Source organism: Hyposmocoma kahamanoa, unplaced genomic scaffold (genome assembly GCF_003589595.1).
Source record: "Hyposmocoma kahamanoa isolate Upper Pololo Valley unplaced genomic scaffold, ASM358959v1 168, whole genome shotgun sequence".
NCBI lineage: Eukaryota > Metazoa > Arthropoda > Insecta > Lepidoptera > Cosmopterigidae > Hyposmocoma > Hyposmocoma kahamanoa.
In genome coordinates, this window is record NW_020653608.1 from 2,273,381 (window position 1) to 2,300,647 (window position 27,267).

Genomic DNA, 27,267 nt, shown 5'->3' on the forward strand with positions numbered 1-27,267 from the left:
ACTGAATTGAAGTTATTATGCAACGAGTTTTAAATATTATTTTCATTTTTTTTTTTACATTAGACATAATTATGTATAACACACACTCACACTCAACATAGCCCCGCACTAGGGAAACCCTGTGTCGCGGGTGCTATGGACACACATATAGACAAGCACAATTTACACCCAAACTCACGAGAGAAACAAATGTAAGTCATACAAATATTTCTCCCGGCCCGGGAATCGAACCTGGGACCTCTGCGTGGCAGTCCGGCATGGTAACCGTTCGGCCACAGAGGCAGGTATAATTACAATGATAACAAAATAAATAATAATAATAATAATAATAAAAATCGGATATTAACAACATATGAGTTAAATTCGTGGAGTCATATTACGTATTGTACCTTAATTTCACAGTAATTGGCATTGTATTAGGTTGTTCAAGCGATGTCAAAATTGCGACAGATTTATAGGGATCGGCGATTAATCGGTATCGAATTGTGACTTCGAGATCAAAAGTCAGGTCAATGCTTAGAGGACGGAAAAAATATAGTCTAAGGGTCAATGGCCGCTGTTGACATGCTAAATGGCATAAACCACCAGTTAATTTGTTTTCTTTATATTAGTTTCTAATTTTCCTAAAATGTGATTAAAGACTATTAATTTGTTTTTATTTATTTATTGAGGCTGCGACATATAAACCGCACACCAGAGCACTTTGAAACGTATTAACCACTTACAATATTTCTGTCCGGATATTTCACGCGTGTCTCAACTTGGTACTCTTTTTGGATGTCCGCCAGACCGTGACGCCGGCGTTTGGTTTTTGACCTTTTTTGTATGGCTTTACGCATTTTATTGGTGTTTGTTAAACAAAAGAACCGTTTGTTAATCTTCATGGCAATACGAACAATTTATGTACCTTAATTAACTAAGCTAAACTTTTCGCGATTTTTACACATAGGAAATGAAACTATTTTTTTTTTGTCTACATCGCGTATTATTTGTTTTTTCAAACAAGCCAACGTTTTGGGCCCTATGATTTCGGACTGGCCACAGAACCTGTGAATTTTTGACAACCTGTAGAAATATTGAATCACCATAAAACAAGTACAATATCTGTGTGAATTGAAAGTGTCTCGTTTTTATTCAGAAATGCAAATTTTATTAATCTGGTTCCTATTTATCTACAATTGGAATTTGTTAAATACTAGGTGAAATCTTTTTCACTTTTCTACATATGTATTAAACACAAATACAAAAGGAAAAATAAAATACATTTTTATCATAGAAGTGGAAAGCCGCTGACTCTGCGTATGCCTAAGTTCCGCTGGTTTTCATTCAAAACCAATAAGAGGGTTTAACGTACGAAATATTTTACAATTGATATCTTATCCCATCGATTTAACTTGGTAACCTTTGACTTCATTTAACTTGGGTCACAAATAGAAATTCAAACTTTAAGCTTTTAAGCTACTAATACGTTTCTTGAATATCGCTTCAAAAACGACTGACTAATTCCGATTGCGCAATTTGAGTGTCATATGTATCATAAAAGTTTCGTTCACTTTACTCGTTATGCTTCCTATAAAATATTATGTATTCTATTATAATTAGAGACCACACTATCATTTTCTTTACAAACATTGCTTAAATTCGAATTGAAATTCTAATACCGATTTCTAAGAGTAACCATTATTTTCTCTAAATGGACGTACTGCTGCCATTAGGTCTTCTGTAACGGCATAACTCCATCCTCACGCAGTTCAATATTGCAGTTGTCACAGCTTTAATCGTTTAGATTTCGTTGTACTACCCTTTATTGGTCCTCGGCTTAAAATACGATTACTTTCTTCCACTGTAGAATTGAACTTATAGATTTTATTTTGTTCTAGACTAATAATAATGGTTTATCATCTCGGCACAAAAGAGCAGAACTTACAATAAATAAATATTAACAATGTTATAGGTTGCAGCTTTTGTGAAATTGTGTAGTCTTTGATTCACTTTCGCCTTAAAAAGGCGGAAGTTGTATCGTTCAGGGAATAAGTCTGCAAGGAAGAAATTTAATTTTTTTTAAATTTACTCCACACAAGAACGTTTCCCTCATCGGTTGTCGGTGCTTCGACAGATATGGCCAGCCCACTGCCACTTCAGCCTGCTTATTCTACCAGCTATGTCGACGACCTTAGTTCTCTACCGCATTACCTCATTTGGAATTATTTTCTTCAGAGAAACTCCGAGCATAAACGGTACATAGCTCGCTGAGCGACTTTTTACTGGTGGACTAACCGTATTCACTGTGTATATCACTGTGTCAAACTTTGTGGTACAGGTAATGAGAACAATCGACATAATTTTCCAAACGCTGCCCAGCTGAGCTGAATTCTCCTTTTGGCCGCCTTCTCAAAGTGTTTAAATAATTATTTTTCCTAATAATGGGAACGAAATGTTACGTGCGTAGAAACGCTCATAAAGGACCTTAAGCCTCGCAAAGCCCCAGGCCCTGGCAGTATCTCCAACAAGGTGCTTAAACACCTTTCTGCACCTCCCATCTGTCTCCTGACTGCAATTTTTAAAGGCGCTCTGACCAACTGCATCTTTCCGCAAAAGTGGAAAGAGGCGATGGTCATCGGTATTCAACAAGCCCGGGAAACCTCCATCTGAACCCTCCAGTTACCGTCCCATCTCCCTGCTTAACATCATGGACAAACTCTATGAGCGCATCCTCTACGCCCGCCTCAGAGACTACGTCATGTCCCACAACCTCCTCCCCGACGAACACACATACAGTTTGGCTTTTGAGCTAGGCACTCATGCGTCCAGCAAGTGCACAGGATAGTAGAGCATATCTCCGAAGGTTTCGATCGCCCCCGCTTCATGCCCTACAGCGCCCTCTTCTTCGATGTGGCAAAAGCCTTCGACAAAGTCTGGCACAACGGCTTACTTTACATGCTGTACAATCTCGGTGTGCCTGCACATCATTCGAGGCTTCTTGTCGAATCGCTCTTTCCTCTACAGAGTTGAGAGCGCTTTTTCCTCCCCTCACCCCGTAAGAGCTGGAGTCTCGCAAGGCTCTGTCCTCTCGCCCCTCCTATTCTCCCTGTACACTAGCGATATCCTGAAGTATCAGTCAGTACATCTGTATCAGTATACGTATTCGATGCGCAGCTCCAAATAAGTTTCCGCAGCTCTCCAATCTGCTACCACACGCCTAGGCGAGTGGTTTCGCAGATGGAGAACCGAAGTCAATCCCGACAAAAGCACGGCGGTATTCTTCACGCGAATTAACCTAGCCAGTCGTAGGGTACAAAACCTCACCTCGATTTCGCTCTTTGGCCGCCTAATCCCTTGGGTGAACACCGTCAAATACTTAGGAGTTACGCTCGATAGGAAGCTGTCATTCAAAGCACACGTGAAAACCGTCCGCGATCGTGCCCACTTTGTCATGAGCCGCCTCCACCCCCTTCTCAACAAGCATAGCAAACTCTCCCTTTGTAATAAGGTGAGATTGTACACGACCTGCATCCGCCCAATCATGACGTACGCCAGCGTCGCATTCGCTCAGGCAAATCCCGCGCTTATACACCGCCTGCAGGCTCTCCAAAATAGATTCATACGCAACGCGACAGGTGCCCCGTCGTACCTGCGCAACGCTAACCTCCATATATGTAGATTTACGGCTCCCCACAATAGCCCAATTCATGAAACGGGCATCGAGGAACTACTTCGACTTCTCTGCTCTCGCCACCCCAACCCCCTCGTGGTGGCTGCATCCAAGTACGACCCACTCAAGGAACCCGTCGGCCAAGGGAAGTCCTCAACGACCCTACCTCTGTCGCCACTTTGAAGGCCAACCAGATCACTAATCAGTCCCGTTCCTCACGCACCAACCGTCCTCGCCGGCGAGGTCGCAGAGCCCCTCATTTCAGCACGTACAGTGGTAGATTCTCTCCCATTGCACGCCCTTCTGGCGGAAGTCAACAATAGCGCGCTGAGCCGGGGTCCTTGCCCACTTAGTTTTAAGTTTAGTTTGTAGTTTATTTTACGGGTTATGAGTCCTCATATCGCCTTTTTCTTCCGGTGGCGCAGTCAAGGCCATCAGCGGCCAATTGCAAAGTGTCCTTCAAAAAAAAAAAATGTACGTGGAAGAAAATGTCTCTTAAAAACTCAACAATGGTGGTTCTTTTTTCAAGGGCCTTTTTTATAATTTGGACCAAATTTTTAAAATTGTATTCAGAATTTTGTCACGCCCGCAGGCCAAGAAACTCTTTTGAATATTAATTCGTTGATCACGAGAAGACATTACAACTATTTCTTTGAACATAGGACGAGTCGTGTTCATTAAAATACCATGGATTCTCTGAATTTGCCTAACATTTAATCTTATTGCTTTCGCATTATCAATACATAATTTGTAAACTTCATATATCTGGTATCACATTTATCATAGATTTCGAATATTTTGGCGTTACAACTAAATATTCCATGAAATCAAAGATTTTTAAGCGTTGTAGAAACTACGGCGATAAGAAAGATACCAATTTTCCTTAGTCATTTCTGTAACTTAAATTCAAATTCCAAATTTCAGTATTTTTAAGTATTTCAAAGGTAAGTGAAATACACTTAAATCATCACATTGATGAAACTCATTCGTAAGGCAGATTCCTCTGAGACATTTTCTTCACATTTATCATTTGCAATATTTATTGCAAATATTATACATAGGAACGATCTGAAAGGACTGAAGAGTCAGTACCATGGATATTTGTCATCCAAGTACGCGGAAACTGTATAATAAACCTTTATTGCATTGTTTTTGTTTTACTATGGTTTGAAAACTGCGAGAACGGTCATTCTGAATATCGTTACATACGAAGCGTTATACTCGTACACCATTTAAATGAATTTGTGACTTTATGAAGACGACTGTTAGAAGCAGCCAGTACATTTTTATTCGTATTAATGTTATTTTTATCATTATTTATGAAAAAACAATTACGATACTTTTTAGTGTCAATGTCTTTAAATTTCTCTCTCAAAAACATCTTGCTTGTCTCGATAATGTACAACATAGTCAACGTTTCAACATTGTGTGCAAAATTGATTTCATGTGTTTCCATTTTGGATGTTAGCCAACGCACTCTTACAAAAGCTTTTAAAACTTTAGTGAGGAGCATGCACGTAAAAGTTGTGTGTTGTTGGGAATATACTGGGCTTCCGTGGGTACTTGCTTGAACACTAATGACAGAATTATGTGGTAAACGAACAGACAAAAGCATATTTGAAGATCTCGGCGGCCCAGCGGTAAGCACCGTGGATGCTAGCACGGAAATCCTAATTTCGATTCTTAGGACCAGCTTGAGAAGCGATTTTTTTTTCTAATTTAAAGGCTTATAGACCAAGAGGTCTAGATGTTCTGAGAGCCCCAGGTAATACTCATAGTACAGGGAATTTCCTACTTTGAGCGCAAGTAATTGGAGTAGGTACTTGTCCAAAATGGAATAAACGGAATGGAATGATATATAGTAGATACTCACGTGGCCATAACCTCGCCTAATATTGGCACTTATTCGTTTGTACATGCAAACAATGCCTTATCGATGGTCTTACTGTGAGACTAGACCTACAACTGTGATTTTAGTTTTTGTAAATTTTGTTTTTAATGTAAAGAAAAGTAAAATTTTTTATTATACATTAGGTCCAGTATTAAACACAATCTTTTTCTCATCTTTACTTAAGTCTCAACACGTGTTCTCTATGTCTCGATTGTTATAACAACAAAAGCAATTATCACAGTCACCGAGTTAATTACTTTAACGATATTTTAAAAACGACGCGATGTAAACTTTTAGACGTGATAGCCCAGTGCGATTACGACTACTTCATTGACAAGTCGACGGCTCGGATCCCTGTGGCAACCTGTATCTATGACTTTCATTTCTAAGTTACGTACATTTGTGAATGTTTAGTAACAATAACCTCGTTAACGATGAAGGAATACATCGTGATGAAACCTGCTTGTTGAGGAAGGTTCACAATCCTTGAAAATGTGTGTAGTCCTCGATCCGCATTGGATTAGTCAGAGTGGCAGACTATATGATTTATCATCTATCATCTGCGTTTCGGTTTTGAAGGCCAAGGGTGTAGGTGAAATTACCGGCACACGGGACTTGTCAACTTATCTCTCCGGGTGACGGGCGCAGCGGCAGTGCCCCGCAGATCTTGGCGATTTAAAACTCTCAGCGGCATTGTAAATATTATGGGCACGACTTATTTGTCCCGGTGGATATCATAATAAAAAAAGAACCGTTCGACTCTGAAAATCTGCCTTTAACGCCTAAACACGGTAAAACGATTTATGTCGTTACATCAATATAGTAACGTCCAACACACAAACCATGGTATGTTATGATGTGAACCATAAAGGGTAAATCTTCGTAAACTGGACAAGGTATAAAGCAGTAAACAGAGCGGTTTAGTTTAGTGGTGTTGTTATCCGCAGGCGTTCACATTATTTATGGGTCGAGACGGGCGGTGCAAAGAGACGGCTGACTTAGCGTTGTGCTCTATTTTATACAAGAACTTTGTACTGACCGTGGTGCTTTGACCATTATACATGCGCTTATTGCTTTCGTTACTATAAGTAAACATTTTTATAAAAGAGGTACATATCTCCTTCGTTAGCCAATCCAGCAATAATACTCTTTGTTATCCAGTTGTTACTTAAGGTGCCTACAGATTGTGGAATTTCTACAGATATTGTGGAATTAGGCATAGGTACCCAAAATTTGCTCGGTTTTAACCATGATATTTGTCGATCGCTAACACCCGACAATAACTGCCGATAAAAACTAGCTCACCTGTTAGCTGATAGATCTTATAGATCGTCAAAATTCGGCATATCGAGCGACAATATTTGTAGGCATCTTTAGGTTTTCGCAATTGCTAGACATTGCAAAATGAAACTATTTTTTACCGGGTCTATGTATTGAGTGTATGTGTTAGGCAGCCGTGATGAGACCTGTAAAGAGTCCGAAACGTTAATTTGTTTGAATTCGTCCGTCCATCTAGCCTTCTGGCGGCCGACGCTTCTGGTACCGGTCATCGGTCTCCGCTCCAGCACTCTTCTGTTCCACCGGTCATCGGTTCTGCGGTTATTTGATGCGCCCATTGCCTCTTTCTTTTAAACAGTTGGTGCATAAAGCATTCGTACATAATCCACAGTCCCTACGTCAGATAGTTTAGTCTCCGGATTTCTGTTTTTTATTCTGTCACGCAGATTGACACCCAACATGTTGCGTTCCATCTTTCTTTGTCCTACCTGCTTTACTTAGCTTTTATACAATTATTTTGTAATAGTATCGGTACCTACTTAAAAACATTGTTTTACGTTCTTCACTAAACTTGTCAATGACCATCATAAAATAATCAGACCATACCAGACTCCGCAATCGAGACGGCTCAATTATCGATTGTTCTTTTTGAATCAGTTCGATTGAATCGATTGTTCATATTGCCCTTTCGTTTCACCTCATTGCGATTGTGATAGAATGCAGTCGATGTGATGAATGCCAATTTAATAGCTGTCTATTGATCCTCAGGGGTATTGGCGATAAATTACAGTGCGAAAGCATACAATAGAAGCCTAGGTTCGACAAATCATATCTAAAACCTCTTAGATAAAACCACACAATTGTTTTTATTGTGGTACTTGTAATAATACAAAACAAGCAGCATCTGTTCAGGAGCATTCACTTTAGTCGTATAGTACGAATGCTTTATGCACCAACTGTTTAATATAGGTTATTTGGTTTTTAACCGACTTCAAAAAAGGAAGAGGTTCTTAATTCGACTGTATTTCTTGTGAATGTATGCTATGCGGTTACTCCGGCATTTGTAAACCAAATTTGATGATTTTATTTTAGTTAGAAAGAGGGTACCTCACTATTGGTCCCTTTTAAATTTTAAGAAACCATTCTTTCTTTCTTTTTTTAAATATGGAAATTCGAAAATAGCCGATAAATGTTCATCTTTATTTACTATAATAACAGTAATCAGTTAGTAAATTATTTTAAATAATGTTTATAAGTACATATTTAAAAAAATAAGGTACTTGTGCTTAACCTTCTAAGCCCCGTCTATACACCAAAACGTACATATTATAATTATTATTATGAAGTGCGATAGACGTCTTCAGAAGATGAAATATAATGCCAATATAATGAAACGCTAAAAAACAGTTAGATATCAATGCGCGTATAGGTGGAGTTCGTGAGGGGTACATTATTATTATTACACGTTTAAAGTTTGCTGAGTAACAATGCAAGGGGTTTACCATAAGGTAATGGGGTGATGAGTAATGCCCGTTAAGCATTAATATTCATTAAGTCTTGTTTCAGTTTTGCTTAATGAAGAGATACAGTGCATTTGGGCTTGTTTTTGGGTCTTTAAACACGTGTGTACACATCGTCACGTTTTCGGAACAAAAAGTGAGACTATAAAGTCGTTAGTAACGTAATTAATGTTTATACATACAGTACTAATTAAGTTAGTCGACTTTGCAAAGCTTTATCCAGCATTTATCTAAGAAATTAAAACACAATTCATTTTTCTTTGATTTCAAGTTCAAGGAGAAACGGTAGAAAATTTAAAAATTATAACAATTAAATAAATTAAAGATTAATAAAAAAAATCTTTTTCAAAGCTCAATGTTTTCAAAGAAAGTTTACGAAAACAAGAACGCAAAATCGTCTTGAACCACCCGTCAAAATTAGTTGGAAATTAAAAGAAATTAATAAAAAAAAATACAATTGGCTATTTTTTTAACCGACTTAAAATGTGGTGACTTAAAATAAAACATGGTAATTAAATGTAATCCCACGTACTTTTGAGGTCGGTTTTTTAGTACTCTGTACTGAGATTATTAATTTACACAAAATAAAAACGTAAAATAACCATCCAGTGCTTTGAAACAAAAATACGGCACTGTAAAAAGAAAATACGGCACTGTTGTGTGTGTTTTTATTTGAAATTGCTTTTGACTGGCTTTACAAGTTACTAATGAATAGTTTACTACTCTGGTATTCCCAAAAGACGTGATCAGGCAAAGCTGAAACAGTAGTAATTTTGAATGTGTTATTATATATTTAAAGGCGCGCCATTTCTTTTTTTTTGTAATGGTTTTGGGAGTTCGTTGAAACGGAAAACTGCATTTGAATATCATCATATATTGTAATTTTAAAACTTTTAGCTTTTATTCTCGTACATAATCATAAGGAAAGGCGACGGAAAGACGGAATGTAATACTGTGTAAGTACTTAATGATGGGCTCGAATCAGTGCGCAGCCCGTTTTGATCATAAAAAAAACAGCACTTTAACAGTCTTGATATTCTTAGTACATTATAAGTTTATGTTTATTTATGTTGTACATACATAGGAGACAGGTAATACCCAGCTTTTTAGGCAACTACCCGAGTCACACGTAGAGCGTGCAACTCAGTGAACCTCCGGAATACCGCTGCATCCATCCTATTCACTATCATCCTTAATGTCATATTGTTGCTCCCGCTCACCCTTCGCACTACCGATGTGGACATTTTGCGTACGACAGCATAAAATCGTCCACGGCCGCATCCGCGAACATGCCCGACGTGCTGTAGAAGTGGGGAAGCCTCAACAAAGCCCTAAAGATGTTATTATATTGGACTTTCAAATCAGCAATGATCTTGACTTAAAGTTGGACCACAGAGCACACGTAAAGAAACTCCGGCAGGATGCTGATTGCTTGATTGATGATTACTTGGTGTCTCTGTATAATGAATTGGTGTTTAGTATACATACTTCGTTTGCCGGACTGACGCAATGAGCGAATAGCTAAAGGGCCTATAGGTCAAGATTGAAAATCAGCAATCCTTTTTGTCCACATTTTGTTTTTTTGTCTAATTATTCGCTTATATTCATAAAGTTTAAGGACACTGGTATCATGACTGTGGCATCACAATACATTTACTCAAATATTTTGTATGCCCGTAAAAATATCATAATTTCAACAAGAAAGAAGATATCCATAATATTAACCTTGGAGTTAAGTCCAAACTCATGGTACCACGTTTTCGTTTAACCAAGGTAAACGACTCTTTTATGGGGAATTGTATACGTTTTTGCAATAAGATTCCGGAGCACATATTAAGATTACCATTTCCTAAGTTTAAAAACCACATTAAAAATATTTTGATTGAAAAATCATTTTACAAAATTGAAGACTACGTGTTAGATAAAAATGTATGGAAAGACGACACGGCTCCAGAATCCACACAAAATTGATTCAAAGTGTATTCCATAGCATTTAAGTTTATTTGAAAAGAGCAATCCTTAGAGTTTCTTGCTCGTTCTTCTCAGCGTAGTGAACGAGCAGCTTAAATGTAACGTTTTCAAGAGTAAATTTATTTTACCTATGGAACAAATGATTCTTTGACTTTGATTCTTTGACTTTGACTTGTTCGTATTATATTTTGTGGATAAATGAATATGTTTTTATTATATATTGATTCCAATCGACAGTGCCCTGCGCTCCCCTCCAATCCTCCTCCCCTCCTCTTTATCCTCTCTGTCTGTCATGTTGACCGAACTCGGATTGCGTGGAATTTACACGTGTCCCGAGGGTTGTGAACCTTCTTCAATAAGCAGTTTTCATGATGATGTTTACCTTCATCGTTAGCGAGAGTTCTCCTACCGGGCTACCTGCACTAGCTTTTTGCTTACACGTATTTTAATTGTATTCTTAATCATCTCTTCGAAAGTAAACTAACATAATACACGACATGACCACCTGAACAACGTTTCAATGCAAAGTCAAACTAATGTAATTGTAGACTTCGGGCGTCTCTCCCCCTACATCGCGCCATTCCAATTTGTTGCCAATAAGGGCGTTATCAAAGAACACCTCGTACCAAAGGGAGATTAGATTGAACCGGAATGCTTTTCACTACTTCTTTGTATGTATCCTACACTAATAGTAAAGACGTGTAGTAACCTACACCGATACCTTTTCACAGCTTTACTGCTGTGTGGCGAGGCATCGGTTTAATTAAATTCTCGTTCACTTTCTTCACTCGTACTATTTTATTTCCACAACTTGGAATCTTATTGATAAGCATTCTTTTAGATTGAGCCCTACACATGCTAGGGTATTTACCCAAAAAAAGAGGTTAAAATAAACAGGATGTTAAGATGATCATATATAATTGTTTCTTAGTAACATGTTCTGAAAAAATCAAATCATTTTTATTTACTACAGCAACCATTTTAAGTAATGAATTTAATCATGTTGTTACTTATTCGTCACGTATCTCAGTTTTCCAACCTTTCCCAATGAAAATGACTCTACTGTTAGTTGCTTATCATATGTCAGCACCTCTCAACTGCTATGGTAAAAAAATGTATGTTGACCTGACGCAAATAAAGAGGATTTACTGATTTAAACCCTTTGACTTTGTATTTGTGTGTCTATATGTATGTCTGTCTGTGGCATCGTAGCTCCCATGAGACTTACATCACAAAAACCCATACAAAAACTATTGTAAAGCTTCTGCGTACTTGGATGACAAAATTCCATGATAATGACTCGTTTAGCTCTTGCAGGTATTCTCGATCTAAGATGTTTAAAAAAATATTGCAAATGATAAATGTATACAAATGAATATTTACAAAGAGCAACCCCTAGAGTTTCTTGCTCTCAGGGGAATCTGTCTTACGAATGAGCGGTAGAGTTTAATGAACATGACGATTACAATTGTAATTTGTTTACCTATGAAATAAAGATGATTTTACTGTGTTGGTTTGAAAGCGTTTTTTATTTTACATGGTTGCTTGAATTTAATCGGATTGATTCTGTGTTCTATGTTCGGGTAGTTTAAAGATCATCATCTCTTTTCTCATTAAGTGTAGGTGTCTCAGACATAAAATGAATTTTAAATTTTATTCCACGATACATTAAATATTCTTTATTGCGCACTGACACAAATATATAATAATACAATAATAATATGCTGGATAGCAATCTCCACTTCCACTTTTCGTTTCCACTTCCACATGTCGGATCAACTTGAAATTTGAAACACTTTGGAGATCCGACGATATTGCAATATATGGTAAACTTGATATGATGCTGCAACAAGGACAGTCTGTGGTCTACCCAACTCCTCAACTACTGACAATATCCTGTTTGAACTCATTAAATTTATTGCTGGCTTACAAATGGTGAGTTGACATTTGGTGTGCGCTTCATGATGTTTTAGTTCATTTCAAATGTGTTTATTGATGCTGATAGGTACGTATCTTTATTTTTCACCTGTGTATTATTAAAAAAAACATAACGAACCATCAGCCATAATACTTTGAATTCAAGCAACGTGACTCTCGTGAAGTTTGCGTCAGTTCTCGATCAAAACAACTCCAATATTGATTTTCCAATTGAACATGGAGTTTCACAATATACGAAGTGCTCACTTCAAACGATATTTCATTTTCTATTTTTACAATTTTTATGTCTAGCGCCATCGTATCTAAATTCACAAATTGCGCGGACAACTCCCTTAAGCACTTGGTAACAAATTAACGTCCCACTGCGAGCCATGAGTGTCTTCTACGGAGAGAGTTATAGATATTCTGTGATACTCTTTGTTGGCCTAATGCAGGTAAGGAATTCAACAATCTTAACATGTCTTGTATATAGAGTGTTTGTCAATATTCGATATGGATTTCCCAAAATGGATATCCTTCTTAAATTTTTTTAGTAGTTGTAGAGCTTCTTGTGAAAGAGATCGTCTGGGGAAGTTTTGCCACCGTAACCTATTTCTGCCGCCAAGCAGTAATCTGGGCATTACTGCGTTCCGGTTATGAAGGGTAAGGATGCTGGTGAAATTACGTGGATAGTGACAGTGTCACTCAGATCTTTGTGAATTAAAGCTTGAACATGCGTGTCTCTTAACAACAGGCGCGCGACTTGTTCATCCGTCACTTGGTATAATAAAAAACAAATTTTAAAAAGTCAGGCGTGTATGCCGCCACGGGGATTCGAACCGAATATCTCTCAATTGAGAAACAAACCTTGTGTGTAATGTGTTTTAATATTACCAGCCGTGCTTTTCATTAAGCTAATGGTCAAATATTTGTATTGACCGTCCGTGCCCATATTGAATGCAAGCAAAGGCAAGTGTTCCCGAAGTAAACTTCCTTTTTCCATAATAATTCCTATCGGTGGGTCAATAAAGTTTACAATAGGTAAGCAATTAATTTAGTTAAAGTCCCTTCATGTGAGTCAGTGGAGCGCTGGGGTGCAACAGACCCGCCCTAAGTTTGGGGTTGAATTTGAGTCACTAATCAATACACCCCTAAACAGTACAGTAAAATAAAAATAAGTAGGGTCATAATATTACCCAAAAGTCATCACGTTCTGCAACTGTGCCTATTATGTCGACCTTTTTCGGGATCTTCTGTCCTTACATTGATTCTCCAACATAGTTCACAGTATTACACATCTGCTATACCTACTTATACATTGCATCAATTGGGAACAACTTGGTCCATTTTCTCGCGCACTTCAATTTGTAAATCTTTCTTGATTCGTCGAATCTGTTATGATTATCAATATTCATTTTCCAGCGTAACGTTGTTGTATTGCCTTTCAAATAATGTTTGTTTGATTATAATATATTAAATTAAAATTTAAAAAAAGATACAAAACAATGTACTCCAAAAAGTCAACTTATATAGATATCTTTAAGTAAACAACTCGTCGAGACCAATTTCATGAGTCCAAACACGATGGTTCTACTGTAAGTAAGTAATTAAAGAGATGGGTAGTCTGCAGACTATCCAGATTGCAGCATTAGGTCAAAGTTATTATATTTTCGTAATGTCGTCGGATTTCCTTGGTATACCAAATTTCAAATCGATGAGTGGAAGAAAACTAAATGTTCATTCTATTACTGAGATCCTTACACTAACAAAACTACGCGGGAAAAGAGCTGATGATCTAACAGCCATAAACATGTTCATCTAACATAGCATATGAACCATTCCGATTAAATAAACCGTAAAAAAATGTTTTGAACTGTCCAGAGAGTTTAAGAGCTCCCCAGGTAAACAGATACACAGACAAAGGCTTCAAATTTATACTGCTAAAGACTAACATACGTAACATGTATATTCGGTAGCTATCTGAAATATTCACCTGCATTGCTACGCCAAAGATAAATCCATCAAAGAAAATACAAGAGAAATTGCATGCGCATTTTTCCGCTAGATTCCTTAGCCAGTTATGTTTATCAAAATCATCAAAGCGTAAAGAATGCAATAGGTACTAAATCGCATTTCACGCATCTCTTTGATCACCATAATTACGTGCTCGCACAGCCAATCAGCTGGTTAATCTGCATCGATTGAATCTTATCGAGTCCCGTGTTCATTAATGAATTCATCAGAACTGGCTATTGAATGTGCAATGGTATAAACTTTGGTGCACTACCTAAAACCTCCAGAGTAGAATTTGGAATTCAACTCAATTCGATTGTATTTGTTTGCAAGTGACGTGACGGACTGGTTGTGCGCCTGGTCCACGGCAGTTGTAATTTTTTTAAAGATCTAAGGGACACTGCCACTATGCCCGTCATCCTGAGCCTGAGACATAAGTTGACAAGTCCCATGTGCCTGTAATTTCACCAATATGTGTATATTACGCGATTCCTCTGACACTTTTAAGCCAATTTCCATGATGATTTGTTATTGGAATGGCGATACCACAGTGGTCCCATTCAAATTTGAAGAACATATTCTAGCTGTAAGAGTGGCAAATTGGAGGATGATTCCGATTTATTACATTTCACCCACTTTTCGTTAATCGATATTTTGATAAACCTTGGCACATAGGTGTAACTCCAATAAAAATAAAATGTTATGGTGACTTAGAGATTTGATGATGGACATGGCACGTGAAGGGTACTCGCTCAACGGTGTACAGCAGCTACCTTGTGTTTTGGCTCATACGATTCGTTTTGACGAGATTTTCGTCTGCGTTTCAATTCCCGTTGAGGAGGCCGCTACAACGAATACAACAAAAGCGAGTTTTACGGTCAATTTTTCTTATATATAAAGTTATTATTTTATTTATTTATGAAGTAAGAAGAAGCGAAATAATGAAGTAAAGAAGAAGCGAAATAAGTATATCAGATGTAATGGTATACAAAATGTGCATGTACACGTTTAAATAAACATATGTAACTGTAATAATAAAAAACAAAGCTAAATCGAGTTCTTAGTTCAAAGTGTATTTCTGGATCCAAATCGCGTTTATTTGTTTTTGTTTTCAAAGAAATCAACGTTTCTGATTCTTTACAGGCTCCATGGTCACGGCTGTCACAGCTGACTGAAAAGGTTTCATTTCATTTCAAAGCTGAAGTTGAAAGCAATGGAATGGCTTCGCTGATAAAATACAATACCTTTTTCATCTAAAACTATGTATACGTTGAATTTCCGCATGCAGGCACTGCCGCATTGACGAGTTTCAACGGAATATCCTGTTCTCTAAAATTCTGGAAACTGTCCAACAAGAAATTGATATTTTATCTATCACTATCTCTCTTTACACTACCATTTTCTTAATGCGACATCCATTGTGCTCGCCCCCCACGTTTCAGTAAGTACGTGAATAACATTACACGCTGAAATCCTTATTTTTGACTCGTTCCCATGATAGCCGATTTGTGGTTCGTGTGATTTTTTTTGCTAGGTCCCCTTTACTTGTTATTCTGAACAGTTGTCACTTTGTTTTATTCGGGGCTATGAACTTTGTGTTTGGGGATGAATTTTGAAAGAAAATCATTTTGATATTATTATTGATACAAAGATACACAGGTCTGTTGCCACACCGGGGCCTTAGTTCTTACTGTCTGTGTATCATCACGAATTTCTCTATGTGCTTGTTGCAGATCTTTGTATCGTATTTAAACGTCTGGTTTGCCATCAGTGCCACCTTTGTGACATGTATAAAAGTTTCTTCACTGGTGGAATATTTACTAAAAAAATATAAAAACCAGTATGATATTCAAAAAAGTAGATAACTATAGTTTTGTTTATTCTTCTCGTACACCGTACTTGTATTCAAACCATAGATTTGTATCTTCTGTACCTATAGATAAAAAAGATTATTCAAACAAATCTCCAATAGGTATCTTGTTTTCTTGGCATGGAGATCTTGTTGTTTTCAGATTTATCATATTTGGCAGAAATTTCGCCTGTTCTCAAGGCGCTACCCTTGGCAGAGCTGTCCTCATCGCTGGATCAGATCCAAGATGCGTCACGGATCGGTATAGTCCAGTCTAATAACCAGTAAATTTTCTTCTAAACTTACCTTAAGCGATTCTCAGTAGTCACTTTATGAGTTAGGTATATTAATGTTCTAGAAACATAGTTTATTATCTTCTTTATTATCTTTGAGACCTTGGATAGACTCCCAAGGCTCTTCAGTTCATTGTTATTATAGCCTAAATCCTCGCCTGAGAGAAAACCAGTGCAGTTTGCCGTATAAATGGGTTGATGAAGAAGACGAAGTGGGAAAAGGTCGATCTCGGCGTATTTTTTTATAATTAATAGACACACGCTTGGCCACACTCTCACCTGATGTTAAGCGACGATGTGACCGACTATGGGACGCATTTGCCTAAAAAATGCCTATTCACTCTACATCTCCAGGTTGAGGCTCTATACTCTACCTGGTTGGCAATGTTCTTTTGTTTCTTTTTTTTATACCATCAAATGGCGGGACGAACAAGTCGTGCGCCTGATGGTAAGCTACACGCCTGTCCATAACAGTTGCAGTGCCATTCATAGCTTTAAATCGCAAAGATCTGAGGGGCACTACCACTGCGCCCATCATCGTGAGACATAAATTGACAAGTCCCATGTGCCTGTAATTTCACCAGCAACCTTACCCTTCCAAACCGGAACACAGTAATGCTGACATTACTGCTTGGCGGCAGAAATAGGTAAGGTGGCAGTATTACCCAAGAGGAACTCTTTCACAAGGAACTCTACTGCTAGTGGAAGGAGTTCTTAAGAAAGTCAAATATAAACTAGAGTTAAGACTAATGAGAGTGGATGGATCAATTTCTGCCTACACCAGTAGGAGATGGACTTGATAGTATGTTTGAGTGTTTATGTTTCTTCAGATCTGTATGTCGTGAATCTACCTGTGAGAGTAATTAGCCAGACAAGCACACCAATTACCTGGTCTGAATATACTATGAGTACCAGAACGACGTAATTCGCTCTGGGGCACTTCTCAGAGCACCCAGACAAGTTAGAGAAAATCATTTCCTAATTTGTCCTACCAGAAATCTAACCCGGGACCTCCTCAACCAGCGCCACAGTACGAGCCGTCGGGCTACCGAGGTCGTCTATAATAAACAAAAAATTGTTTTAAAATCCTTTTTTTAACACTTGGGTGTCAATGTCGGCCTTGTGATGTCAGATCCTGTACATTATTCTACTCTATCCTATCGCCTCGTAGTGAGAGGCAAGATCTCACATATGAGTACAGCCCAGTTTTAACCCTCTCCGCCAATGGGTCACCTAACATAACATTTAACTCCCCAACTTGCCAAATATCCCCTAATTGAAATTGGCTTCTTATAGCCACATAATCGCCACATTCCATTTTAAAATACTCGTGATTTCCAAATATGTGAACTTGACTATCGTAACTTAACTAGTGGAGCGTAGTCGTTGAAAGAACGTGTCGCGACGCACTGCAGTAAACCGTAGTCGTAAACAATATTGGTAATATTTCAAGCCAGTTTTAATCTAACGCCATTTAAACGGACTTTGAACTCGACGGTTACCTCGATGTCGATTCTATGATAGCATTTGTTTATTTGAGCACTTTTCAAAAGTTGGACGGTGTTTCAGAACATTTACTAGTATAACAGCAATAACACTAACTACGTAGTTTTAAAACCTTAATTTGGAAGCAGTAGAGCTCTTTTTGAAAGAGTTCGGCTAGGGAAGTACTGCTACCTTAACTGTTTCTGCCGCCAAGCAGTAATAGTCACATTACTGCGTTCCGGTTTGGATGGGTAAGGGTGCTGGTGAAATCACAAGCAGTGACGGGCGCATTGGCAGTGCCCCATAAATCTTTGCGATAAACTCTGAGTGACGCAGCGACTGTTATGGATAGGCGTGTCGCGTACCACCAGGCGCACGACTTGTTTGCCCCGTCGCTTGGTATTATAAGAAAAAATACAACATTTGTATGACGATGCTTTTTTTTCTTTGGCTTTTCCTAAAATAACCCGCAACAAAACGGGAATATTGAACCGCTTTTACAAAACTTTGAACGTAAGGGGGCGCGCACACTGCACGTGAAATCCGCAATATCAACACGGCTTGAAATAAATTAGAATTCATGCAGCGCAGATTACAGTTTCCACACTCCGGAGTTATTGGTATGCGCGCTCGTTACTCCGTCTAACTCGGGAGCTCTTTGTGACTTGACTCAGCTCGTAGCCTGTTTTAGTTCCGGATCTGGTTTTAAATGTGGACTTGAATCTGGAATCTAGAGAAAAACTTAAGGGATTGATTCATAAAATTTAGACGTAATAAACAAACGAATGATGTGTTCGTTCATTTGCGCCAAACAATATTCTTATTAGTAAAAAAACTTTGCTATAAAGATATTTTGTTTAAAGTTTAAAGTTAAAGTACTTTGTAATTTAATTACAAAATCGTTTACATACTTGGACGTATATTTATAAACTACAACAACTAAAGCAACGCAAGAGTTGCATATTAAAAGCACCATGTAAATATTATCGATCCTCATAATGTAAACCTAGCACGTCCTGTAGGATATCCTCGGCCGGGTTAGTTCGCTTCCGCGCTGTTCGAAGCGCGCACGTCGACTCCATCCCGTTTATAAAAATAAAAGGTTTTAAAAATCAGATCTTGGGAATTGGAGTTTTTATCGGATATAGGAATTCAAACTGTGCGAAACTGGCTTTATGGGTTGACGATATTTTTGTTAACGAAACCTAATCGTATAAATTTAATTTAAAGTTTTGTGTTCTTTTATTGTGTAAGGTGAACTTTGGTTTGAGGTTGATTATTAATATTAGACAGTTCTAAATTAATATCGTGACTTGAAGGTTATGTTAATGATATTTGTGAATCCTAGATATTATACTCAAGAAAAATAATTCTGACGATTATCGACTTCTTAGAGCGACGTATATTATATCGCATATCGATCTCGTTCCATGTATGAGTTGTATTCGTATATAAAAAAGGTGACGGTGAACATGTATTACTGAAGTATTTTCACTTTTAAATGCTGAACAGCCGTAAGTCTTACATATTTATGACAAAAGTGCTAGGGAGTCATAGGGAGGAGACAAACGGTAGGATTTTTTTTTAATAATCTGTAAAGGGCTCGAAACGTTGGTTTGTTTAAAAAAACATATATACGAAAAAAAATATTTATTATTAATTATTAAAAAAATTTCATTTCCTATCTATAGTTTAATTCAACCGAAACTCTACAAAGTCATGACAGAAAACCTAGAAATGTCTAAATTTGCGAGATCACGTAAATACTACCATGTAGCTATGTAACTACCACTGTGATTACTATGTTCTATATACTTGCTGTACAGAAACAGAAACCAATTCACAAACATTGCATAGTGAATTAATACTCATAAAACCCATTGAAATAAACAAGATATTTAAGGTGATATTGTAACTTGTTTCCACCTGAGTCAACAAAGACACAGACAATGAAATTTAAATCATTAACAAAGTTATCATACAACTTATGTGTTAATTGTTTGTCATAGTTATATCACCTTTAGGGGCTTAAATTAAGCTTTATTACGTGAACTAATAAGATCGATTGAAACAAAAATTCTACTTTGGTCGAATTAAGCTTTTTTAAATATGTTCGCTTTTACAATGCGACCTTGTTAAGGTGAACAAAGAAACTGTTCATATATACAATTGAGTTGTATTAACAACTCTAATGTTGTGAAATCATTCGGGCAGTAATGAAAAAAGTCATGTTGTGGTTGATTCTTTCAAAAATTATCTAAACAAGCTAAACACCCATTTGATTAAAATTGTTTTTCTTTTTCAAATGAATGTAACTTGATACTATTCTACAATGATAATATAAAACCGATCTTATAAAAACATAGTCTAGTGCCTACAAGAAGCGTAGCTAGTTGTAGTAGTACGGTACTTACATTATTTATTTACTCCAGGAGCTCGTGTCGGGACCCCCCGGGAACTAAACCGGAGTGTTTATTTATCACCGCTGAGCACCGGACTTAACGATTATTAGAACTAGAGTTTAAAGAAAGCAGTGTACCTAGTAGCAGTAGAGCTCCTTGTGAAAGAGTTCGCCCAGGGAAGTACTGCCATCTTACATATTTCTGTCGCCAAACAGTAATGTCAGCATTACTGTGTTCCGGTTTTGAAGGGTAAGGGTGCTGGTGAAATTACAAGCACATGGGACTTGTCAACTTATGTCTCAGGGTGACGGGCACAGTGGCAGTGCCCCTCAGAACTTTGCAATTTAAAGCTCTGAGTGGCGCTGCAACTGTTATGGACAGGGGTGTTGCTCACCATCAGGCGCACGACTTGTTCGTCCCGACACTTGATATTTAAAAAAGAAACTTGCCTAAGATGCATATATTTATTAAAGTACTAAATTAATATAAAAAGTGTTTTAACCAACTTCGAAAAAAGGAGGAGATTCTTTATTCGACATGTTGCGCGATCACTCCGACATTCGTGAACCGATTTCGACGATTCTTTTTTTTTTTTGTTGGAAAGGGCGGCGTCCCAGTCCTCAGCAGCGGTCCCATTCAAATTTGAAGAAAATATTCAACCTCTTAGGGTGGCAAGTTAGGCCATGAATCTGGTTTATTAGATTACATCCACTTTCTGTTAACCGGTTTCAATAAAACTTGACAAATAGACGTCCGTCCACAAAGGTCGGTTTGTTCTATATAAAAAAATTATTTTACTTATCTCACGTTACGCATGTGTAATCGTATAATACTAAATGAAGAATCTGTTATATACATACCCACATACAAAACTTACAATGTTCTAAAGTTAACGAAACAAGAAGATTTCACATCTTTAATCCTAATTAACTTTGTACAAGTACCGCAATGTTCCCGGAGGTGATAAATTAACAGCTCCAACTTCCCGGGAGGTCTAGGCATTGCCTGAAGATGTTACCAACTAGAATAGAAGTCTTATTATAGGACTGTAGTAATAGTATAGGTCTTTTTAGTATTAGTAGCGCTCCTTGTGAAAGAGTTCGTACAGGGAAGTACTGCCGCCTTACTTATTTCTGTCGCCAAACAGTAATGTCAACATTATTGTGTTCTGGTTTTGAAGGGTAAGGATGCTGATGAAAATACAAGCACATGAGACTTAGGAAATGAAACTGTATTCAAACAAACCAACGAAAGGAATCGTCGAAATTGGCTCACAAAAAACCCGAATACTGTCGAATTGAAAACCTCCTCCATTTTTTAAGTCGGTTGACAATAGTGATTAAACATATTTGTCGATCGCGTTGGCCCAGTGGTAAACACTGTGGGCTCTAGATGACGAGGTCCCGGGTTAGATTCCCAGTGGGACCCAAACGGACTTTCTAAATTGGAATTAACTTCTTTGCTCTGGTACACAATACAGGGAATTTCCTTGTTTGAGAGCAGGTACTTTTGTGTTGTCTAACATAGCTATTTAACAATAAACATGTATTTTTAATGTTATCTGAGAATAAAGAAAACAGCTACCGACATTGAAGGAATTTAACTTGCAATCGTGAATGTAATCTTCAGAGGGTAACGAGAACTGAATGGAAAAACCGTTTTATATTTCAGTTCGTTACAGAATGTAGGCCAGTATATAGCAATGAATTAAAGGCACTTTTCTACATATCTACAGTGTAATACTAATGGCTTGATCGAGTTTGTTTCTTGAGCACCAATAGTTGAGAAACGCTACTTATTTCTATTTTTTTTTTAAATTTATTAAGGCTTTGGCAAAGCCATCAGCCTAAACATTAATTTAATTGTTTCTGTACATATGGCCGCCACAAAGAGGATAGGCAATTTGAGGCAGCGTGCTTGGATTGACTCGGGATTCCTTAAAACGGGCCGATACGGGTATTTTAGTTCGAGATTCGTATAATTTCGCGTTTTAATCTTCGATTAAGGTACAATAGCACTATCCTATTCCACTTTAAACTAGATTTCACAAAATAATTGAAAGTCAATATAAAAACGACACTTTTCCCTCCAAAATGCCCAGAGCGAATCCACGCTACTTATACTGCAAATTGGTCGATTTACGAATCTGGACTTGGAATCTGGGTTGAACCTTTTTGGTTTTAAATTTATAATATTAACACCCTGGCCGGTTTTACAAGTATTTTAGTGAACTAAATACATTTTATTACTGTTGTAGTGGTAATATTTTTTCGTCTTTGAAAGATTAAACAAACTGGCGCAGAGTCGAAGTGTCGTGTCGCGTCCTGTTTTTCAACTACAACGCTATTACGTTCCGGTTTTGAAGGGTAAGGGTGCTGGTGAAATTGCAGGCACATGGGACTTGTCAACGTATGTCTCAAGGTGACAGGCGCACTGGCAGTGTCCCTTACAGTTTTGTGATTTAAAGCTCTGAGCGGCCCTGCAACGGCTATGGACAGGCGTGTCGCTTAACACCAGGCGCACGACTTGTTCGTCCCGTCACTTAATATAATAAAAATAATATGAGTATAAAAATAGTGTCTCTTCCTTATAAATATTAAATACTATAGTATCACTGCCGAAACTTATCCTTATTTAAATGCATCAGATAACACGTAGGTTCCAAAACTTTATGGCTGACCAGTTAGGCAAGGAAAAAAATTCAACACCCACCAGCACAAAAAGAATTGAAAACTCATATTTTTTTATATTAACTTGATAATTGACAAAAAATCTAATTACATTGTAGTGTAGTTTATATAAATAATTCAGGTTTCAAATGCGATACGATTGTCTAGTCAGGTTGTCTGTTCATGTCACGTGAACGTGAATACAAGGAAAAAAAAAAAAATTATATATGTATTGTAGTATATAGATAATTCAGCCCTTTTTCAAATGCGGTAGCACCCCCTGGACAGCATTAACGCCCACCACGTGTCTCGGAAGGAACGCACCTACCCCCTAGGATTCTTCAGCGCCCACTGGTGGAAACTATGACATACCAGAATGGAAAAAGATTATGTTACTTACTGATCTACGAAAATGCGTAAAATAATAAATTATAAGTAATTATAGAAAATAACCATCTGTCAATGACTAAATTGGTGAAGTAGGAGGAAGTACGCATGTCTCACATCGGCTATTCCACTTCCAATCGCGTTGTTTGATCTATTTTTGGCGCCAAATGGACCGCGTCGCCTGCCTTGTAAACATGGATTGATCTTGTTTGCAGTCAAATAAACACTAATCATTCTACTTAATCTATAAACTTATGATGCCATAAATACTGCACTCACATGAGTGTGTGAAGTATTTTCGCATAAGGTCAGAAACATTTTGAGCTCTAGCAAGAAGAAATAAAATCTTAGAAGAATTTTGAAGTACACTAAACTTAACTTTGTTTATCAGCTTCAAATTACAATCAAAGCGCTAAATTTAATAGGTGCGATGTACGTACTTGGCGAGAACGTGCTTATTGTGCTAATCTTTCTCTTCCCCAAAAGATGGGATAAGAAGAACAGTTATCGTCTTGTAAAGGTAATGTTATACCCACAGACATATATCTCTGTGGTTATACCTTAGACTATTTATTTTTTTCCATCCTATAGGGGCTATACCTCGTGTTCTCAAGATTTCACAACTGTCAAATTTGTTTTGACCGCCTTTGGAATTTGGAGTGTCGTAGCGACATCTCTTTAGAATCGTTTAATAATCGTCGGGAGAAATATTTGTATGGCCTACATTTATTTCTCTCGTGGGCTTAGGTATAATTTGTGGTTGTCTATGTGTGTGTCCATGGCACCCGCGACACAAGGTTTCCCTAGTGGGGGGGGCTATGTTGAGTGTGTGCGTTATATATGTGTAATATATAATATTAGTGCGAACTTGCCTCAGTTTCTGACTAATGAAATGAATTCTTTTCTTGCGAATCTAAATCCCCTACATTTGTTGTGTTTATAGACTCAAATCGATTTTCAGGCTCCAAACATGATCTCATGATCGTGGTCGACTTAGCCAGTAAAGAGCTCGAATCGTTGGTTTGTTTAAAAAAAATATACCGAAGAAAAAGTGTCATTACAATTTAATAAAAATAAAAGTGCGTAGTATTTTTCTTTTTAATTCATAAAAAGAATTTTCAATAATCCTATTAATACGTTCTTCAATTCGTATTTACGTTACTAAAATTTCCTTTTAAGAGAAAGTAGATTTTATGGAAGATGATTCAATTCGAAATTAAAAATAAAATAAATAAAACGACAACCGCCCATCCGGTGGCGCTTACCGATGCGTTCAGTTGCGGGTTATTTTGAAATCGTAAATCACACGTCACGAGCGAGGTGAACGAGGTGACCAATATTTCAACTGAAAAATGCAGACTGAAAATGTATTCCCAGATGAACTTACTTTTTATTTAATTAAATACTAATTACAAATTTACGGTGCACGTGGCAGTTGTACAAATCTAAAAACACAAGAAACGTAATTTTACGGTCCGCAATAACGTTAACACCTCGTCTTTATTACTTGCATCCGGACATTACGGAATGAGGTACTCTAAATAAACAAGGAAGTTTGTGACTGAACAATTCATCGCCGGCTACGGTTTAATTAGACTGAGTTCAGTAATCAACAGAGTAGTGTGTTGAGTGCGAGTAATTTACACTTGACCGCTAATCCAAATTGCAGATGGGTTATAATTACGGATGCGGTGTCTATGTACTCACTTTCGCTTTCATTGATCAATTTCCTTCCAAACGTTTGTAGTAGCTGCACTATTAATTAAATACTATATAACAAATAGTGTTAGGCTTCTTCTTTAACAACATTTTCATCTTATGCTGAAAATAGCTCTCTTCTATAAGGTGTCACTCTTAGCAGTCTACTATTGCACACACTCCGCCCCTTCTTGACATCTTTTTCAAACTACCTTACCTAACTTAACTTCAGTAGCAGTAGATCTCTTTTTGAAAGCGTTACTTCGTTCCAGTTTTGAAAAGTAAGGGTGCTGGCGAAACTGCAGGCACATGAGAGTTGCCAACCTATGTCTCAGGGTGACAGGCGCAGTGACAGTGTCTATCAGATCCTTGCGATTTAAAGCTCTGATTGACACTGCAAATGCTATGGAAAGGCGTGTCGCTTATCTTCATCTTCTTAGGGTTCCTTTCCTATAGGAAGTTGGACAATATCATAGCAGTCCTGACTTTAGAGGCTGCCGCTCTAAAGAGCGAGGTGGTACTGCAGCCGAACCATTCCATTCAAATTTTTCAACCTGGAGTGCCGTCTACTACCAACACTTCGTTTTCCAGCGATTTTGCCTTGGATGATGAGCTAGAGTCATTTGTATTTATCGTTCCTCACCACAAGGCCTAAATACAACTTGTTCATCCCGTCATTTGATATCATAAAAAAGATCACATTTTATTTCCAATTCTCCAGCGGCGTCAGTTTGCTACTTCTATGACGTGCAACATTAAACCTTATTTCCCTTCATTTTGACTTCAATCAACCTGTCAAGTCCACAAAGGATCTCAACTTTGATTGATATTGTTTATACGTCATCGCGTAGTTTACGTTTCCCTTAAGGCGCTAACTATCGCTTATTTTTCTTTGCGTCTAAGTGTAGCCGGAATTAGATTCCCGATATTCGTGGCGTCCCCTTCGTGACGTGACTCAGGCAAATTGCCGTGTATGTGATTAATGCGACCTATTCCTGGGCGTATTCTTAACACTGACACTTTCCTTTGTCAGGAAAATGTATGCGTTTTGAAATCAGCAATGAATAATCGTAACATGGATGGCTAAGGTCCTTTTTAACTAGTGAATTTTGAGTCTATAGAAATGTAAAAAGATTGTAGAGAGCGCTTTTTAATTTTAACGAGAAGCTGAGGTTGTAATAAACATATATATTCGTAAGTTAGAAATTAAACGAAAACAATCAACATAATCACATAATTTGTGATCTAAAGGTCACATTTTTTTTCAGGTAACAAATATACGCCATATTTGTTATTTCAAACAAACCAAAGTTTCGAGCTCTTTACAAGATTCCCTTTTCGGATAAGTCAACCGTGCGTGACCATGGTACAAAACAAAACGATGTTTTTTTAGATGTTCGCCATTATTACACATTGAAAATGAACTTTTTCGGATCTATATCGATAAAGATTTATTTTTATTTTTTTTAAACAAACCAACGTTGACTAATAAAGCCCACCTATCAGTGTCGTAACCATGGGATCTGTAAAGGGCCCGAAACGTTGTTTATTTATTAAGCCTAGGCGATTTATATGTGGCAATCGCAGAAACCTAAGAACTCGATTTCTATAGACGTTATATAAAAGTTCGATTCACATAATCTGGAAGTTCGTTGAACTCCTGAATTTATGTCTGTAAAGCCAGTAAAAACCACGTGTTTTATTACGCTGAGTGGAAACCATTTATGTATACGTGTGTAATGAGGATTATGGACTGTAAACCAAAGTGCGGATGATTCAGCGTCGAAATGCTGCGACGTATAGCCATCGGAATGCCCCTCTGTAATCTATACGCGGACAGATGTGAGTATAGCCCCGAAATATTTTACACTTTGCGCCCAACATGAGTTCATCATTGCCTAAGGTAATAATACTCAACGGTCAACGAAATTATTATGTTAATTTTATTACTTGCAACTAGTAATTTGAATTAAGGTAGCGTACATTGTTCTGTAACATATCTAGTAGAGCTATAGCATCAGATACTACGCGAAAGCCTTTACAGTTAATGAATATGTGGATGTTTAAAGAATTTTAAATACAGGCCTTCTACTTTCTCTTTCTCTCTCTCTCTCTCTGTGTAAGTGTAACATGAATTACCTTCTACGTTTCATAGTTAAAATTATGAAGAGTGACCGCATATTTGTGTTTATCTGTTCTGGCTTTCCTACAGTCATATAAAAAATGTTGATGTTGCTTTGAA

The 27,267-nt window shown here is 37.5% G+C and overlaps 1 protein-coding gene across 14 annotated transcripts in view; it reads left to right on the forward strand.

Annotated features, from left to right (window-relative positions):
* LOC113225609 (uncharacterized protein CG43867) overlaps nucleotides 1–27,267 on the forward strand; it is a 472,277-nt gene that overhangs the window by 404,969 nt on the left and 40,041 nt on the right. The window contains exon 1 of one of the 14 annotated variants that reach the window (XM_026457964.1): nucleotides 26,839–26,867. The exons of the other annotated variants lie outside the window; for them this stretch is intronic. The gene's annotated coding sequence lies outside the window, so the exon portion shown is untranslated. Of the gene's footprint in view, nucleotides 1–26,838; nucleotides 26,868–27,267 lie in introns of those variants that run through there. 14 annotated transcript variants of the gene reach the window in all.